Raw genomic sequence first — 18,410 nt, forward strand, 5'->3', positions numbered from 1 at the left:
AGCCCATTGAAATATTGTAATGTTCCGAATTCCCAGTAGGAAGAAGCGATAAAATATACGGATAAAAGTATCGGGAAAGAAAAGCTTGAGAAAATGCATACACTTTTGCGTAGAAATTTCACGTTCTTTCGCACAAAGTATCTATCTACAGGTGTACATACACACATATATATATATACACACACGAGCAAAGAGGAGAGGAAATTTTTTCCCTCTCAGCTTCTTTCGCTCTCGACATGCGTGTGGTAGTGCATAGGTATATATAGATAGTACTAGTCAACGTATAGTCAGACGAAGGGGGTGGGGGGAGGGAGTGGCTCTTCTCTCCGCCGAAGGGTGGAAATGGGGTCGACAACCTTCGGAAACCACGGCGACGGAAAAAGCTCATGGGGATTCGCAATGGCTTGGTATATGTATATATGGGGCTACTGCAGGTGGTGGTGGTGGAGGTAACGGTGGTAACGTCCGTCGAGCTGTAAGTAACTTTTGCGTCTGCAGAGTGTATTACACGTATAGGTATACACAAGTAAGTAGCCTGCATCCAGCACATACGTATTGACTTATAACCAACGACGGCACATAATAATAATAATAATAATCTACATCTCCCTTTCTCGTAAAATAATGTACAAAAGTACCTATCCCATGGGTAAACGTGAAACGAGAAAGTCGTCGAGGGCGAGTGATGTGGGTACACAATAAATATATACTTACGGGGTAATGAAAGGACTTGTTTTTTTGTGGATGGCTTTCTTCGTCTGGATACGCTGTACCTGCGGCCTCTGTAGTCTGCCGGCCACGAGCTTTTATTTAATTTTTACTCCTCAATTGGGGTTTTATTGTCATTAAAGTTTACCTGCTTGTGGCTAATAAATCAATTGAACCTTTTTTTTTAACGGTAAAACGCGAGCTTTTTGTCTGGGAGCTTTGTACCTCTCGTACTGTGATGCGTCTACGTTTGACGTGTAGTGAAAATCGAAGGAAAAAACAAACGAGGCGGAAAACGATCACATACCTGCACGAGTTCGAAATTACCAAGTAGAGATGTGTATGTATTGAGACCTTGCAGGGACAGCGTTGAATTAATGCGCGCGTGTGGCCAAGGTGGATGGCTGCTAAGGTCTCCTTTCGTTAAAAATAAAGGCACAGTATGGGGAAATCGTTTTTTTTGTCACTGCTCTTCAGATTTTTTTTTTTTTTTCCCCCCCCGGTTCATTAATAATACATATTGATCGGAGTCTAGCGTGCGTGCCTCTCGATGAATATTAAGGACGAGTCCTGGGAAAAGGCCTCAAAAGCAGTACCACGTGGCCAACTAAATTTAGACGCACTTTTTTTGTTTACTCCACGGACTACACGTTATTAACTTTCACTTTGTTCCCTGTGTACGATGTAGATATGTAGATACATATATGCAAATAGCATACGCATATAAAGCTGAAATGTAGCTGAATCACGTTTATTTGTTTTTTTTTTTTTTTTTTTTATCGATGCATCAGAACGCGTTGAATACGTTTACTAAGTTTATTTTGTGTATAGGTAGACGCGTCATTGACTACACCTCCTCCTCCTTCTCTTTTATAAAAAAAAAAGCTCATAAATCGTGTGTCTTTCTCGTGAACACACCTGCACAACAATAAGCTCAACAAACCCCGATGAAAACAAACAATTTCTTTTATTACCAATCCCTCCGTAATCTGACAGTGCGTCTGACGTTTGCTTATACAGAGACTTTGTAAGTGGACGGAGGCGCGTACCGGATGCCGGCGACAACAACGGAAGCTCTTTTATCCGGAGATACGTATTCTTCTTCCTTCCGCCCTCATTCAATGCAACTGCGTACATATAACGAAAAGAAACTTTGGATGGTTTAGGGCTTGCAACTGTGATGACTCGATTGATAAGAGGGTCTTAATCACATAGACCTGATGGGCTTCCTACTTGAAATTATTCGTTGTACCCAAGAAGTCGATGTTGCAAACTATTGTGCTCCACACGACAAAATTTGGGGTTTTCATTGTGTCATCGAATTTCTGTCACGTTCAATTAGTTCCGAAGAGATGAATCATAAGCGTATATGTATATTTTTTCCATCCCTTTTTTCAATTTCATTAGGCGTCCGAAATCCAAAGCGCCAGGACATAGGAGTTGAAAAGAGAACAACAATAACAACGTTCGTCGCACAAGACGAGCGTGTGATTTACCTATTTCGTGAAGTTTCACCAGAGCGATCTTGCGCACAATCCAACGCATAAAAATCAACGGAATCGTTAAGTTGTTTAATTTGATATAGTCAAGAGATAACAAAAACAACAACAGTAGTGGTGGTATCAACAAACACACGTTTCTCCACGCGTGCGGTCATCAAAGATAAAAAAAAAAAAAAAAAAAACCTCCGAGCGACCACGTAAACACACATACCTCAGAGAGAGAACCGCGATATACTTTTGAACGACTGCAAGTTCTAGAGAATAACGATTTTTTTTTCGTTCATCGTTCGGTGGAAAGCGTAAATGCTACGATACGACCGTTGCTCATCGAAGGCTATAATATGTCTCCACGTAAACACTACACGTGATTTTCCGTTGGGCAATTCATCAGCGGTTACTCGTTCGTATTTACGATTCCGAAAAGTCGGAAAAGCCGCTAACTGTGATTCATAGCGATAAATCTGGGGGAGTTGTCAATAAAATATATATATATAGGCACAGCAGCATCGAGATGACGAGAAGAAGTTTGCGTACCCTGTACTACGTTTGTACTACGCTCTCGTAGCCCGATTTTTCCCCGCTGGTCATCGATTTTTCCCGCCCGCGCGTGCACGTATATACACAATACAGAGCATGTGTGTATGCATTTTCGCGCTTTTTATCTCTCTCTCTCTCTCGGGTGTCACACATTTATGTAGAGTTGTTTTGAACGATTGCGCAACTTTGTAATACGCGCATGGGGTACACACAAATAAATGCGTACTCGTTTGATAGTGGCTCGGGGTTTCGCTCGAGTTCACAATGATCATGGTGCATGATTCATTTGCCAAAGTGCATTTTACACAAATATACTCATTTTCTCCAAGCGTAGGTACCAGTTGGATATTGCGTGGTTCACGTAGGGAGTTTTGTTGTTCGGCAGCTCCTTGGGAACCTTTTACAATGTCAACGCCCACAAGTCCAACTTATAAGGCTGGTTTTTTTTTTTTTCGTTTGCACGTGCAAGATGAAGCTATTTTTATCGTACCAAAGTTGGCAAGCAGTATCGACACGGGCTTTTGTAATTGTAGAGCGTCCGAACCTTACTTTATCTTGAAATTCCAAACGACTCGGGCCGTTTTGCCTATCGATCGAATCGACACGACAGTCCATCGTATATCTTTTACTTTGAATCGCTGATTGATCGAAATCGGAGTTTCAAATCAAGTATGTCATCGTTTTGAACAAACAAACAATTGATGCATTATCTCTATCTCTCTTTTTGTGGTTGCAACAATGACATAGTCGGTAAAATTTACCACCGTTTCATCAAAATGTTACGTGCAAGCGTTTTTATCAACAAAAACCAGACATCGGAAAAAATTCACAGGTACGTTGGTGTATATGTATTTGCACGCTGGGGTATCGTAAAAAAGCGCGAGAGTGTATACACACACATAACTCGAGGCAACCCACCGCATTGCGCTACCTGCAGCCATGTACGCAGTCATCAGTGAGAAATTCGCGCAGCGCAATAATATCTTGTGTACCCATACACTTGTACCGTATAAGTGCACTGTTCGCAGAACCAATTTAGTTGTGTACGTATATATATATATCCGATGGGCAGAGCGAAAGGGGCCATAAAAACTCGAAGGTAGGCAATGATCGCCCGAGAGAGGAACAATGCGCGCAGTTTCGACTTTACGACAAAGGTGAGGGAGGGAGGTGTTGTTGTGACAGCTTGAGCTTTGCAGCGTGGAAAAATTCAATCTCACTAGAAGGCAAGGATTCTTCCGAGGAAAAATCTATCTCTCTCTCTCTCTCTCTCTCTGTCTCCCGAAAGGCCGAGCACCCGAAATGCCCGATACACCCAAACGACTCGGTATCGATACATCTTTTATTTTGCTAGCCAAAAATGCGAGAATCTCCAACGATATAATATACATACTCGCAAATGCAATCCAAAAGCTCACAGGTATGTATAGGTACACACGCACACCCTGTACGGAACCTCCGGCAGGGTTCTATATTGTACTTTGCGGCCCCGCGGCGACCTCCTTTCGCATCACGAGAGAGAGAGAGAGAGAGAGACGCAATAATCGTTACAAGAGAAGCGCGCGGTTCATCGCTGTGTTTTACACGACACGAGTGTACGTATGGATTTTGAAATTAAAAAAAAAAAAAAAAAAAAAAAAAAAAAATACGACAAAAAGTAGCCCAGTATCAAGGGTGAAAGGGGTGGGGTTCATAAACACTGCCACGCGGTGCTCGTCGATGTTAGTTATCACGACGATGGTATACGTACAGGGTAGGTATAAAAGGGTTGGGGGGGAGGGGAGAAAATGTGCTCTTAGGCTGGTCAGGGTCTGGGACGAAGGGAGGAGGAGGAGGAGGAGAAGACAGGTATGTACAATGTTGTAAGGGGTCGCACGCTACGCGAGGGGTTGAACTTTAGTGCTCGTAGCCAACAGAGCGCATGCGCCTGTTGTTGGTGCAGTGCATGATTATACATCATATTTGTCTCGATATTTGTAGTCGTAGAAAACGATGTGTTTGTGTGCACGTATACATATACAGTGTAGCCTATGGTCGTGCTCCGATGAACTTGGACCGGTTTGGTTTATTATTACTATTATTTTTTTTTATTTTTTATTCATTATTATTGTTATTTAAACGATTTTAAAGATTGGGAAATACTATGGGGGATACATCCGGTACACGTAGAGCAGAGTTTAGTCATCAGTTGCTATGAGAAAACGCGTAATTGTTATTACAACATCATAGTTCGTTTAGCCCGTGAATCACCGTTTGATGAGCTTCATTTGCTAACTGTTGTTTGTAGGTGTAATATCCTTCCCCGAACCCTTTTGTTTTATTCTTTTTTTTTTTACCATAAAAAGCCTCTCTCGGTGCATCCGCAGACTCCGTTAGCTGATGATGCTGCAGCCATAGGGGCACTCGTGCAAATCGATAGCGCGTCCCCGTTTTGGTCTCCCGTTGTTTCTATATACCGTAGGGAGTGACCTTTTTTTACGGTGTCACGTATATACACGCGCGCAAATCGTACACATCATATTATTATACACGATAGGGTTGTAAAACGTGTATGTTATATAAATTTATGAACGAGCTACGGGTCGAGGAGAGGGTTTTTCTCTCGTGCATCCGAGAATACAGGCGGATCGATTTTGGCGCGCGATTTCCCTCGTGTGTCCGTCTCTACAACGTGTGTGCGTGCGTGTGCTATTTTCGTCCACCTATACTATATATAATAACAAGAAAATGTATACTTGGACGAGCAAACGAGCATACCGTTTATTCGTTTTCTCTTTTGGGTTACGCATGCGTGCACGATTGTACACATTGAAAAAGTGATGAAAAGAAGAAAAAAAACATTCCAGAGCTTTTTTTCTATAAAAAAAAAAAAAAAAAAAGTAATATTTCAAACTTACGATGATTCGAGGAACAAGTACTTGGTTGTTCAATGTCCCAGATTTCTCTGCGATCTGGACGATCAACACTTGATAAACTCCGAGGATTATTTTTTATTTTTATTTGTTTTTATTCGCTGCAAGTAAGTTTGCAACTGCTGTGCACACCACACTGTATACGGCCACACGAATTGTCCCACTGTTGTATATTCTATGCGAGTTGTAAATTGTCACGATGAACTCGATGAAATGGATACTTGATGTTTTTTTTTTCCCCCCCTCAATTTTCCAATGTAATCATTCGGAAAAGAGGCTTGGAAAAAAAGAAAAGAAAAAGGAAACTGACGTTTATAGTACGAGGATAATAACGTGTGCGAGCCTCAAAGTTGTACTGAAGCTGGCGCGGCGGCGTCGCTTGGCTTTTATAAGAGAGGTCGGACCGAGTGGGAAAAAGATAGCGAGCAGGAGACGCGCGGGTGGGGCAGCGCGCACACGGAGAGTCGCTCTCGGTGTTGGAAAGCCAGGGTGTACCCACACACCCGAAGAGAGAGTGGAGGAGGAGGAGGGAGCAAAGAGATATAAAAGCGGAGATACAGAAGAGAGAGAGAGCGCGGGGGGGCCGACGGAGACGGCGCCGTCTAGGAGTCCGTGTGTGTGTGGGTTCGGGGGGACTCTCTCGCTCTTGGGCTTCTGTCTCCGTTTCGTTTTATAATACGGCAACGGACAAAAATTCAAACGAGGACGGGGGGAAAAACAAGGAAGGGGAGATGTGTGTGTGGGGGGATCAGATCATCGAGGTGAGAAAGAGAGAGAGAGAGAGAGAGATAGCACGACAGGCTGTCGTTAACATACATATAAAGCGCCTTTGCTCGTGCCCCGAAATGACTTATCACTTCTGTACATATTTTGTTGTGTTTTACACTAAATTTCCATGTTTTTTTTTTTTTTTTTTTTTTTTTTTTTGTTATCCCACACGGTTTTTTCTCTTTTCTTTAAATGTCAATTTAATGAAGCGCGATCGGGTGATAAGTAGACCTTTTGATATACCTACTCGTTGTACCAAATACTCACTTATCATTTACATGCGCGAGTGTTTTAATTTCAGGTTTTATTTTTAGCTCTGGGGTTTTTTTTTAGCGTCAATTTGATCAAACGTACAGCACGAAGAATCATCGTTGCGGGAGAAAGTTCGGGTTTTTGTAACTTTTTCAACATTATTTCATGGCTTTTCGTTCTTTTCTGCATTTCACACTTTGTCGGGTGATAAGTGGCAATTATTTTCTCAAGCAAATAACGTAAAAATATAATTTTACACTCCAAACCAGTTGAAATAATATGGTTCTATTTTTAAAACCACATTGTGGGTACAGTTGAAGTTACTGTTGATATAATGAGTAACTCTAGTTGGCAGTTTCAAGATGTGTTTTTTTTTTCTTTTTCAATACTATCATACGTTTGATCGTCAAACTGAAATCTGAAATCTGTTTTATTTCGACACGTGATGATGATAAGATTGTGTACCAAAACGTAGCCCAGATAAAAAAAATCATCAACTCACGCTTTAACAGCCTTACACGAGCATAACACATTTCCAACTTACCCAACGATGGCCCCACACTTGGGGAAAAAAAAAAAAAAAAAAAAAAAACAGTTAAGGTCAAAAACAATACCTCTCAAATTCAACGAGTGCAAAAAATATCGAACAATTCGCGCGTCATTACAGTTTGAATCGCATTATCCTACCAGAGTCGGACAAATCGACCCCATCCGCACAAATGTTCCCCAGGAAGAACACGCTCCCTCCTAAATACACGATCACTATACTAGCTATCAAAGTAGCCCACATACGGCACTTTAAGCATCAGCTATACGCCGTACAGTCGTGAAAAGAACTAGGCCACGTACATACATTATTGCGTAACTATACGGAGAATAATATCCAACTTTGTGTCCATGCTATATATATATATATATATATATATATATATATTCATGCCCATTACCACTATACACTGGCATGCATCCACGATATGTACTTACTCGTGGATGGCAGTGTGGACATGGACATACATTCGGGGGGCTTTTAATCCAGTACCTACACGGTGCCATTGACCCGAGCGTAGGCTGTTGTGATGGACATTTGTTTAAAAAACACAAAATTTCGCGAGCAGAGAAAACAAGTGCTCTTGTGCCTGTCGATCAAACATACATTTACCACGCAATCGGGCTTTTTTTTTTTTCCTTTTCGTAATGGGACGCTTTTAGCAACTCTAGTGAACCCCCGACACGGTTAACTCGGGGCTTTTTTTCTTTAATGGCACGCGAACGTAACAGCTATGCGTAACGGGAGGGGAAAGACAAAAAAACGCTCGGACAACCGATAAGCTGCTCGTTTGGTGTATATTTATAAAGTTGGAATTGAAATTCGCAGCCAAACGACGTATGCATAAACGCTCACGCGTCCGACACGTGCAAACACAATCGGTTGGCAAGTTTTAATCCATTGATGTGTATATGTATATATATATGGAGACGAAACCACTTTCCTTCCTAAATGCGTCAGATACAATCATTTGCTTACACGCATTCATTGATGATACTTTTACGTGGGAGGTACCGAATATAGTTATTTACTAAATATATGGCCAGAAAAGTTATAGATTTTATAAAATTACAACTCTGTTGTATTATAACTCAGATTTCATTGGAGCAAAGTAAAAAAAATGTTAACATTCATGCTCTGAATGTTGATTAAAGTGTTGTTGAGAAAGTCAACAGATCTTCAAAAAATGTACAAACCTTCAATACGGTTGCTTGACATAAAGAAAAACAAAAAATGTAAATTGATAAAAAATTACCAATGTGTTGGAGTAAAATAACATTTGAAAGTGCATTGGTCGGATTTTGCATGATGTATCATACTTTGTTTGCATTAACCAAACTACTTGTTTCACTTTGAGATAGTTGCACATTTACCTGCATACTTATACGAGCGGCGTTGCAAAACGAGTCCAAAATGCTGATATTTGTATACATCGTGCCTTAAGCCTAGGATCAAGTTATAAGAGCTTCCTATGGTAAATTATGCAAAGAAGCAGATGAGCATCAAGCGAAACTAAAAATAATTGGCCCAATCGTATTATTGGAGTCTGCGAGCATCGTTAAACATACCAGTTAACTCGTACTCGTTACTCCTACACGGGCAGAAACATTTGGGTACTTGAGTATTATGATCCCAAGCTCTGATGTGATGTAGGACAAAAACAGCTTTTACGTTACATTCGACCTCGTTTTGGACCCCTCGACTCTCGGCTGAATTGAAAAATTGCTGATTGAGAACCCTCACTTTTTTCGTGTTAAATGCAAAACTGTAACATAATCAAACAATTTGAGCTTCGGCTTTGTTTTCAGGGACAAAACAACGGGACCTTTTATGCCGTTTATCATAGATATTTAGACATATAGATACTTGATTATCACATAAGAGCCAATAAAAAAACCAGCTGATGAGCCATTACTTGTAAAAACGATTCACATGGTAATTTATTTTATACAGATTTGTGGACAAACGGTTGTTTATCTGTATAAATAAATTAGAATCAACAATTGTACACATCATTTGTGCAATGATGTTTGCGAATACGCACATTGAAGTCTCGCAATGTGCATACCTTCCTGCGTGTATGACAAACTGCGAATATCCAATTCTCTGGCGTATATATGTATGTACAATAGATAACGAAATGTCGGTTGTTTCCTTAATACAATAGCCTTGAGTTGAGGTTATTAATATACCAGCACTTTTTCTCCTTTGCTCTTCCTTATTTATGAAAATCGTGCTTTGTAACTGTATTCGCATTGGAAAAAAGAAAAAGATGAAATATTCTATACGGTCGCTAATTGAAAATTGGTTATTCTTGACAAAATACGGTAGCTTTGATTTTGTCTGGGTTGCATCACGTGATTCAAATAACAAAATTTCTTACCAAAACTGCAGTCTGTCTCTAAACATTGGCTAATTCAATGGAAATTAAGTCGCGGACTCGGAGATATTTAAAAAAAATTTTAATTCATTGCTTCCTTTCTAAAATTAGACTCTGCCATCGAAAACAGCAAAACGTACAAAAGTATTCTAAAAATATTCCATTATACAAAGATAACTCGTCTGGAAGACGGAAATAATTTTTCAATTCTGTATACCGGTATATATTACGTCAACCTCTCTTTTACGAGAACATGGATTAATGTGACAATTTGTTGCTTCTTGGAAAACATCAACGCAACGCCATCGTTAGCGCAATGATGTGGATTAAAATTCAATGGATAACAAAAGTGAAGTTATGTATTATGTAGATCAAAGTACATAAATACATCGATGAAAAAAAAAAAAAAAAAAAAAAAAAAAAACTACGATATAACGACGAATTTGTTGTTAAGGAACTGGTCTTTGTAATTTTCTTCAAAAATATAATTATAAAAAATTCTTTAATTTTCTGTAACGAATATCCGTCCGAAGAAAAATATAAAAACAAAAAAAAATTATAATTGGCATGAAATTCAAGACGGAACGAAAACATTCGAAATCTGGGTCACTGATGAGATGACAAATTATTCCTACATAAATCATCCATGAGTAAAACGGCAGCAGCTGTGAAAATCACGGCATTGATCGATATACCGATTTAAATCCAAATTCTGTATGTTTATATTAAAATTTGTTTGTATTATCTTCTCGCGTTGATTCCCATTAATGTGGAAAAGAAAATTAAATAAGTAACCAAACCATCTCCAGTAAAAACACACGGAACCCACGTGTTCACAGTGTCACGTTAAAGAAGAAAATCAGCCACTCATTAGAATATCAGAGCGTTGTAACGGTGCCCCACCGTTAGGCCACATTAGTAGGCTATAGGGCAGGTAGGGAAGCAGGGAAAGGGGGAAAGAGTGTTAAAGGGCCTAAGTGGGAAAGTGGGAGAACGGGAGAAAGGGTCGAGAGAGCGGTAGATTAGCTTGGGCCAGCGAACGCGCGTGAGGTGTTTTTCTGCCGTCTCCCCTTGTTTCCGTTTGTTTTGGTGCGTAAATTTTGTGTTCGAGTGATTGGGTGATCCGCCGATAACGTTCGAGATCATTCGACGTCGCGGTACAGTGTTGGTGCCGTGACCCGGCTCCTGAACCAGTTGACAAGGTCGAACCAAGGCAGGGACGCCTACTGGCCTCTGCGTACTCACTCCAACAACGACTAGTTTCCGCCTATTCAAGGCACCGACGAGGAGCGACCCCCCGTATCGCTGTAAGTATAACCTGCCAATAGGCAGTCTATTGTAAAGGGCAGCGGCCCTAGATTAGCCCGCGTAGGTCTGCCCGGTTTGCGTTTTCGCGCCGCGAACACGTCGAGCAATCGTGTCTTAGAGAGCGGTTATTGGAGGTGTCGCCGAGGGTACCCGGGCAACACAGAGGCATGAGAGTGAGTGAACGAAAACTCTCTCGAAAAAAATTGCATGTATGTGCAATATATAAATATAACAAATTATTCACATGGTGGTTCGCTTCGACTTCACTTTTACTGCAACGCTTGTTCATTCACACCTACACTGAAAACAACATTTCTTGGAATTAAGAAAAAATTTATTAGATTAGTTCCAAAGAATTTGTCTTTTGAAGCATAATAATATTTTTTTACACCAAAAATATTTGTTTAATTAACATAAATTTTTTCTCAAAGAACGAAAATTGAATCTTATTCCAAGAGATTATTCCGCTATAAACTATTAAATGTTTTCTAGTTTCTAAGGTGTACAAATAGTAAAAAATAGAAAAAAAAGTATCTTGATAAATATATTAAAAAATAATAATAAAAATTATAATAATAATAATTGAATACACACCTAAAAGTCAGTTGTTCAATTATCGTGGAAAGCAGTTGCTAATGACACATATCGCATCATGATAAATAGTACTTTGAAGGCTTGTTTGACAATAAAACTATTTATGAACGCCATTCGCTCGAATATTGAAGTTTTGTGCAAACCTCTCGTTTGATGCAGTAAACGCGAACTCGCCAATATTTTTCCTTATTTATGACAGGAATTGCGGTAATAAATAAAAAATCACGAAAGTAAAATTCACTTATACTATAAATTTTCCCCACTCCGGGGTAACGTATCGATTTCTTGTCGATTATTAGGTACATATATGTCTCTTGCTTAGGCCCATCTTATGGATGCGATGTACATATAAACGAAATATGTCAAACGTACCATTTTTCGAATAAACATCTTTTAAAAACAAAAAATTGCTTGAATAACCTCTACATTTACTTAATTGAAATTAGAGACACGACATGTGCTTGCGACGATTAAAATATTCGTTTTGACTTTCGACTGATAGTAGACGCCAGAGCGGCGCGGCGCCTCCACCTTATCGCGCCGAATTTCTTAAAACACATGATTTTTTTTTTTCTCAACACTAACCGTACGCAGTAAAAACAGCTAACGAGTCTCCGCAGCACGTGGCGCGGTGTATTCAATTTACGTGGCTTCGATCGCAAACGGCCACACACATCACGATGATAATGTGCTTTGTTCGTCGCGATAAAGAAAATGTTTGATCTTGCATCAAATGGTGATGGGATGATTTATTGGTTTGAATTTTTGAGCTCCAGCCAGCCAACGTGTAAGTGTATTTTGTGACGTAGACTAACTGCGTACAAACGTGTTTTTATTGGCATGGACAAGTTTTTTGGCTTCATTTTTTTCAAGATGAAAAGACAAGAGTTAACATAAATTTAGTTGAAGAGTTTTTTAAGCGGAACGAACTTCTCGATTAAAAAAAGTATGAAAGATCCCAGAGCAAAAAGAGTACCATAATTTTAAATGTATCGCGTGGTCAATTTCTAAACTACGGAGTTAAAACAGCAAACAACACGAATAATACATTACGAAACACCAAAGTGTCGATGAAACAAGTATGGAGGAGTTGAGTGATGAATCATAAGATCACATTCGTTAGGAAAGTGTGCCTACAATGTGATGTATTTCTGATCAAATTCTTTGATTACCTGATCAGAAGTTAATGTACCACATGTTTACAAGAATTTTTAAAATATTTGTCCTGACTTTTGGTCAACATAGAAAAACAAACTATGACAACAAATCATTTCATGCATTTTAAGTAGTACTTTCTAAACCGCTGCTGTTAACATTTGACTTTAGGCTGATAAATCGATACCTTGGGGTAAGAAAGTGTTGTCTTTTTTTCAAAATTTCACAGAATCACCACTACCATTCTTTTTGAAAAAAAAAATATGTTTGAAATACATCAAATTTTTTGCCGTAGCATCAGAAATTGCTAGAGTAGTAATCCCCAACAAACTTGAAATAATTCATCAATAAGAATAAAATCCTGGAATCTTACGCTTTTCCCATTCACAATATGTAATCATGAAAGTTGAAGCACCAGTAGAGAAGATCGACGACCAGCTAATCAATAAATAAATACGCATGCCGGCAATACCCTCGTCGATCAGCGCCAGTAGTCAACATATGTCGAAGCCACGAATTGGATTGAATCGAATTGACCTGTTGGACGCGCGCTTTCGAATCTTCTCACCGAACCTTTATCGGTAAAGCACGTGAGAACTGCCTGGGACATGTTTTGAAGAGATATAAAAAAAAAAAAAGTTCTCCACCCATTCGTATTAATCTTGGGTTGTACGAGTGCTCAGAAAATGGTTGGTTTTAACGACTCTGATGTGCACCTACGCAAGGTCGTCAAACAAAAATATCGAGCTAACAATTAAAAAAAAAAGAAAAAAAAAAAGTCATGCAAATTCCACTTGATCGACGATAATGACCCATGCGTTTTTTTTGATTGGCCAGTCTCGCAAGAGGAGCGCAGTCAACATGCAAGTCTCGTCACAATTCGGTCCATTGGCATAATGCCGTGGTGAAACAATCGACCATATAAAGATTTTAATGACTCTTGCAAAAGGCTCGTGTGTGCATATCCGAGAGACCGATTGCCCCTCGTTTCCAAAGAAATTCTTCTCTACACTATCAATCGATAAAAGAATACGAAAAAAAAAAAAAAAAAAGAGGAGAGCTTTTGCGCCAGCCCCGATATCTCGTGAATTCTCGTTTACACGAGAGAAACACGAGATAAAATCACGCGAGGGTCGTGGCGGAGTCTCGTGCCGCACGCGTGACTTTTTCTCTTATTATTCGCTTCGAGTGGAATCCCATCAGCAATACACGATAAGGGTTACAATGGGAGCTGAGCAGCGGAAACTTTCTTCGCTACGAGAGTAAAGGAAAGCGACGCGAAGGGTCTTTTTTTTTTCTCTCGATTCACACCCCGTTTGTTAGGTATTCTTAAACAATCACTGGAACAATAAGTTCGCTCAATCGGTACATTTTTACGTATATGTTTGACTCTTGGTCAAATCGTACGATGAACCGTGCGATGAATCGGAGAAAAGTAGTAATTGCGCCCGATCAGATAAACCAGATTGCACTGGTTCGTTCATTGTCCATCGTGAGCGCGATTGGAATGAACAATTGATTTTTAACGCTTTTTCTCCTTCAAATGAATTCCCCCCCCTCCCCCACCGCGCTTCTGTTACGTTTTATTGGATTGGAATTGTCGAGAGTGAAATACCGTTTTCCGCCTGAAAGTCCACACTCCCTTTCCACAGCTAAGCGATTTTTCCATCATCCACAGAATGGCCAAACAAAAGAATCGACCGCGATACGTCAACGCAAAAACGAACGAGTCCTTATCGATAGTCTCGTCCCCTCTTTTTTTCACCCCGATACTCGCAAACTATAATTATACGTTCGATAAAAGAATACAATAACCCAAGCGCGGTTCAGAGGGTCACGTAAACTGTGATGTACACGCACCGCGGACCCATCGGACGAAAAGTTTCCGAGCAGCTCGACGATTGGCTCAACGGCAGACCCTCGACACTATACATAAAATTTGCGTTTCGCTCCAACACCGGTCGGGCAGCATATACTTATCCGTCATCGTGTCCAAACGAGACTCGCTCATCGTTGGGGTTTTTCTTCTTCACGCGCCGTGTCACATCAACACTCTCGAGTCGGCGGTTCCTTCCACTTTGGCAAATCCCGCAATTGGTACCTCAAAAGACGAGAAAATAAGTAAGCGTTTAAAGAGCTCAGTCAACCTCGATCGAAGCACATGGAAAATGTATAGAACCCTCAAGACTTTCTCCTGCTCGGCACGCGCACCGTCGTGCGATCCCTCGCTCCCAAGGTCTAGTTCGTTTGCAGGACCTTGGTTCGGACGGTGAGAGGTAAAGATTGCCCATACACGTATCGCGACAGATCCTCGATTTAACTCGAGCGAAATCCCTCCTGCAGTGTACATATAGATCACGTGGTTGTGCACGGGTGATGGCCGTGAATCGAAGAGCGCGCTTTTCGCGAAAGATTGAGGTTTCATCGCTATAAGAAATGAATTTTTTTTTTCTCCCCAAATCCACCGACCTTGCGAAGGAAAAAAAAAAAAAGATTTTCATGGTGCTATGTTTACGTATAGTATAGATACAGTCGGCGCGAAAAAATAAATAACCGCCGTAATCGCTCGACTATATGTGCGCGCACGGTAATTACGTAAGCCGCGTGTACAAGTGTGCATCCGGGAGGATCGGTAACCAATGGCACGGAATCGAATGGCCATTGTGGCGAAGCAAGAGGGGGAAAGACGATGCGAAGTTTAAAACGGAAGCTGTGCACGGGCGTAGGAAAAAAAAAAAAAAACTAGTCTGGCGTGAAACAACCAAGGAGGAGAGCGTGCCACGGCCGAATCCTATATTCCCCTCCCCCTCTTGCCGCGAGTTCTCGCACCCGCCCACACACACATATATATATATAGCTCGGTGCGCGTGCAGCCGAAGGTCTCCCCAGTGTACATACGTCTTACCGCTGTTGCCAGTCATTTTTATTTTACTGCATTGCAATGGAAAAGACAATAACTAATGGTTTCTTTAATGCCGTTGTTTGTAAATATATCTCTGCCTTGTCGAACGTGTAATTGTATATGCTGTTTAAATGAAAGCTTGCAAGCTCCGTCTATGTAGTCCTGCGCGTCCCAATGGAATGGTGATGTTAAGGGAAGAAAAAGCTTGTATTTCAACATTGGATTTAATGCTTGATATTTTTAGCTACGTCCACTTAAAAAGCAGCACAAAGTCATTCCTCCAAACGAACATTGGAATGATGAAATTTGACGTGAAAAAAAAAAAAAAAAAAAAAAGGAAAGGTCAAACTTTTCCAACACACGCATGTGGGACCACTCAAAAGTGAACGACTAATCGTTGGAGGCCGTGGCACGAGGAAAAAAAAGCCCCGGCGTTGGTACCGGAAAGTACGTGTATATATATACACTGTATACTACAAACATCCCTCGCTCCCTCCTCTCCGCCTGTTGTATAATAATCGTCTGGAGTTGATACAGGCGTGTTGTGACGGCGCAGTGAAAATTTAGCGCTTTTGAAATGTATTACACGCCCAAACGATGAAAACAGTTGCGGGACGACTGGCACCCTATCGGAGGTAGGTATATATTTCGAAATCATGAAGCCTCTGACGAGCTTTTTTTCCCGCGAACGTCGACACACGCGTCTTTCGAGTTCGAGGGGGATAGTGATCAACGGCACACCAGCACGTGGCTGAGCGAAAGCTCACCTACACCTATACGAATGGTGTAAAAATAAATGTTTTTACGTAACGAAACGAATGAAAATATGGAAAAACGTCAAGGCTTCTTCGTACTCTGTGCTGTTTTTAACGATCATCCGCGTGGCATTGTATAATAATGATATCTTCTTAGTCGTTTGTGTCGATGTGAAACCTGTCTGTGCATGGATCGATCATGATGAGCTTCATTCTCTGGTTTGAAGGGAAATTTTATAAACTTGCGCAAGGAATCACTAGTTGGAGTGTAAACTCTCCATTTGCCGATAACACAAAAAATACGCGGTATAGTATCATCGTATCTGATTATTTTTATTTTTTTTATTTTTTGAATTCAAGATAAAGAGGATGGCACACTGGGTCAATTGAGAAAAAAAAAAACAGCTGTATTTTTCAATGGGAAAATAAGTTATCGCTTGTAAATCCGTGCGTAAATAGGCATTCAACTCTGCGAGAGACTAGAGTACAACCGATCTAGTTTCCGGGAAGCCCATAATATATAGTGTGTTCCGAGGAAGTAGGTTTGATCCATAACATGTAGCAAAATGCGCACTAAAATCAAAATTAGGTTAGTAGAGCGGAGGATTGGTGTATGAAATCGCTCGTCTGCACCTTTGTGTGGCGTGGCGTTCAAATTCTATTGTTTCGTGGTCTAGTGCGCAGTTCGCTCGATGGATCGGGTAATCTGTTTTTGAGAAGCTAACGGAGTGAAATCTGTTTAAAAAGAAACGCAAGATCATCACTATGTAACATAAAGTTCCTATACACGCACATTCAAAGTATTGTTATTTACCGATTTACGTGTCCAGGGCAATTGCGCCGATAGTGCAAACAATTACATGAGCATCGATTGTTTTTTTTTATTGGGTATAAAAAAAAAGTAATGAAACAAAACAGTTGTGTAACTCGTGGAAAAAAATATTTAAAAAAAACTTACATTGGCTACTTTTGCGTCTTTGAAGACGTTTGTGGAAGCGCAACAATGAAAAGCTCGAGTTGAAAATAAGTGGAAGAAAACAATTAGACGGTCAACGCACGAGAGTCACCCAAGAAGCTCTGACGCACGAAAATTTCAAGTGAAAGGCACGAGAAACTTACTGTATTTGGTTTTAAAAGCCTCATCGGTTTTCCACCGAGGGTTAAAATACGAAGACAAAAAAGCTCGAGGAGAAGGGAAAGGGAGCTTTTCGTGCGGTATATACCAATTTCTGAGAGAGGAACGAACTTTAAATGTACGCGTGCACGGCAAGGTCAGTCAAAACTGAGTGTGCGCCGATGAACTTTGTTCGAAAGTCATTGAGCGATTTAGCAGAGGGCCATTCTCTCAGATGTTGTTTGTATGCACGCCTGCATGAACAATTAGGGTCAATGCGATCGTCTCGCGGGATAACAATGAAAGCGATTGAAATTGAGTTTTCTCCGCATCAAGTAAGCGCCCCATCTGTTTAATTACCGATGCTCATGTTTTGCATTCGGTTTTCTCAGCGTCACAGATGCCGATCGATCCTTCACGCGTGTCGATTTCATGCAAAAGTAAAAAAAATACAATCATTACAAAATCATAAAAGTGCGATGGTTACAACGCAAAATATTGAGAACGTGAATTTTTTAACAAAATAACCTGCGGAATATTTTAGATCTGCAGTTTTGCGTCTGTTTACTTTTATCTTTATCAAGATGAAAAGCGTCGACTGTTGATCTTTCAAGTCTGGAAGTGCAAATGTTTATTTTCTTGACTAAAAATGTGTTGAAATAACTATGGCTTCCATTGCAATGATCTAGATGACGCGACTGCATCTTTTATATAAAAATTTAAAAGAAATACATACTATATATTTCTGTTTACATTATTTGAGAATTTCGCATATATTTTAGAACATTTAAAATTTAAATTTTTCGACATAAACATAAACTTTTTTTCCCATGTCAGTTTTAACGTTACATCGAATCTGACGACACAGCGACTTTTAAATTCAGTCTTTGGATGGCATTTATTTTCGAGTGAATTTCGAATAAAAACACAAGTCAAGGTCAGTTGAATGCACTCTTCACTCCTCAAATTATACCGG

General features: G+C 40.2%; 1 protein-coding gene across 2 annotated transcripts in view; it reads right to left on the bottom strand.

Annotated features, from left to right (window-relative positions):
* The window catches only part of Pino (protein pinocchio), a 61,945-nt gene that overhangs the window by 15,586 nt on the left and 27,949 nt on the right, over nucleotides 1–18,410 (bottom strand). Inside the window, exon 1 of one of the 2 annotated variants that reach the window (XM_089593484.1) lies at nucleotides 5,645–6,226. The exons of the other annotated variant lie outside the window; for it this stretch is intronic. The gene's annotated coding sequence lies outside the window, so the exon portion shown is untranslated. Of the gene's footprint in view, nucleotides 1–5,644; nucleotides 6,227–18,410 lie in introns of those variants that run through there. 2 annotated transcript variants of the gene reach the window in all.

The sequence above is a fragment of the Copidosoma floridanum genome, unplaced genomic scaffold (assembly GCF_036245765.1).
Source record: "Copidosoma floridanum isolate Cflo_tuat_1 unplaced genomic scaffold, Cflo_Japanese_pri ptg000019l, whole genome shotgun sequence".
NCBI classification, from domain to species: domain Eukaryota; kingdom Metazoa; phylum Arthropoda; class Insecta; order Hymenoptera; family Encyrtidae; genus Copidosoma; species Copidosoma floridanum.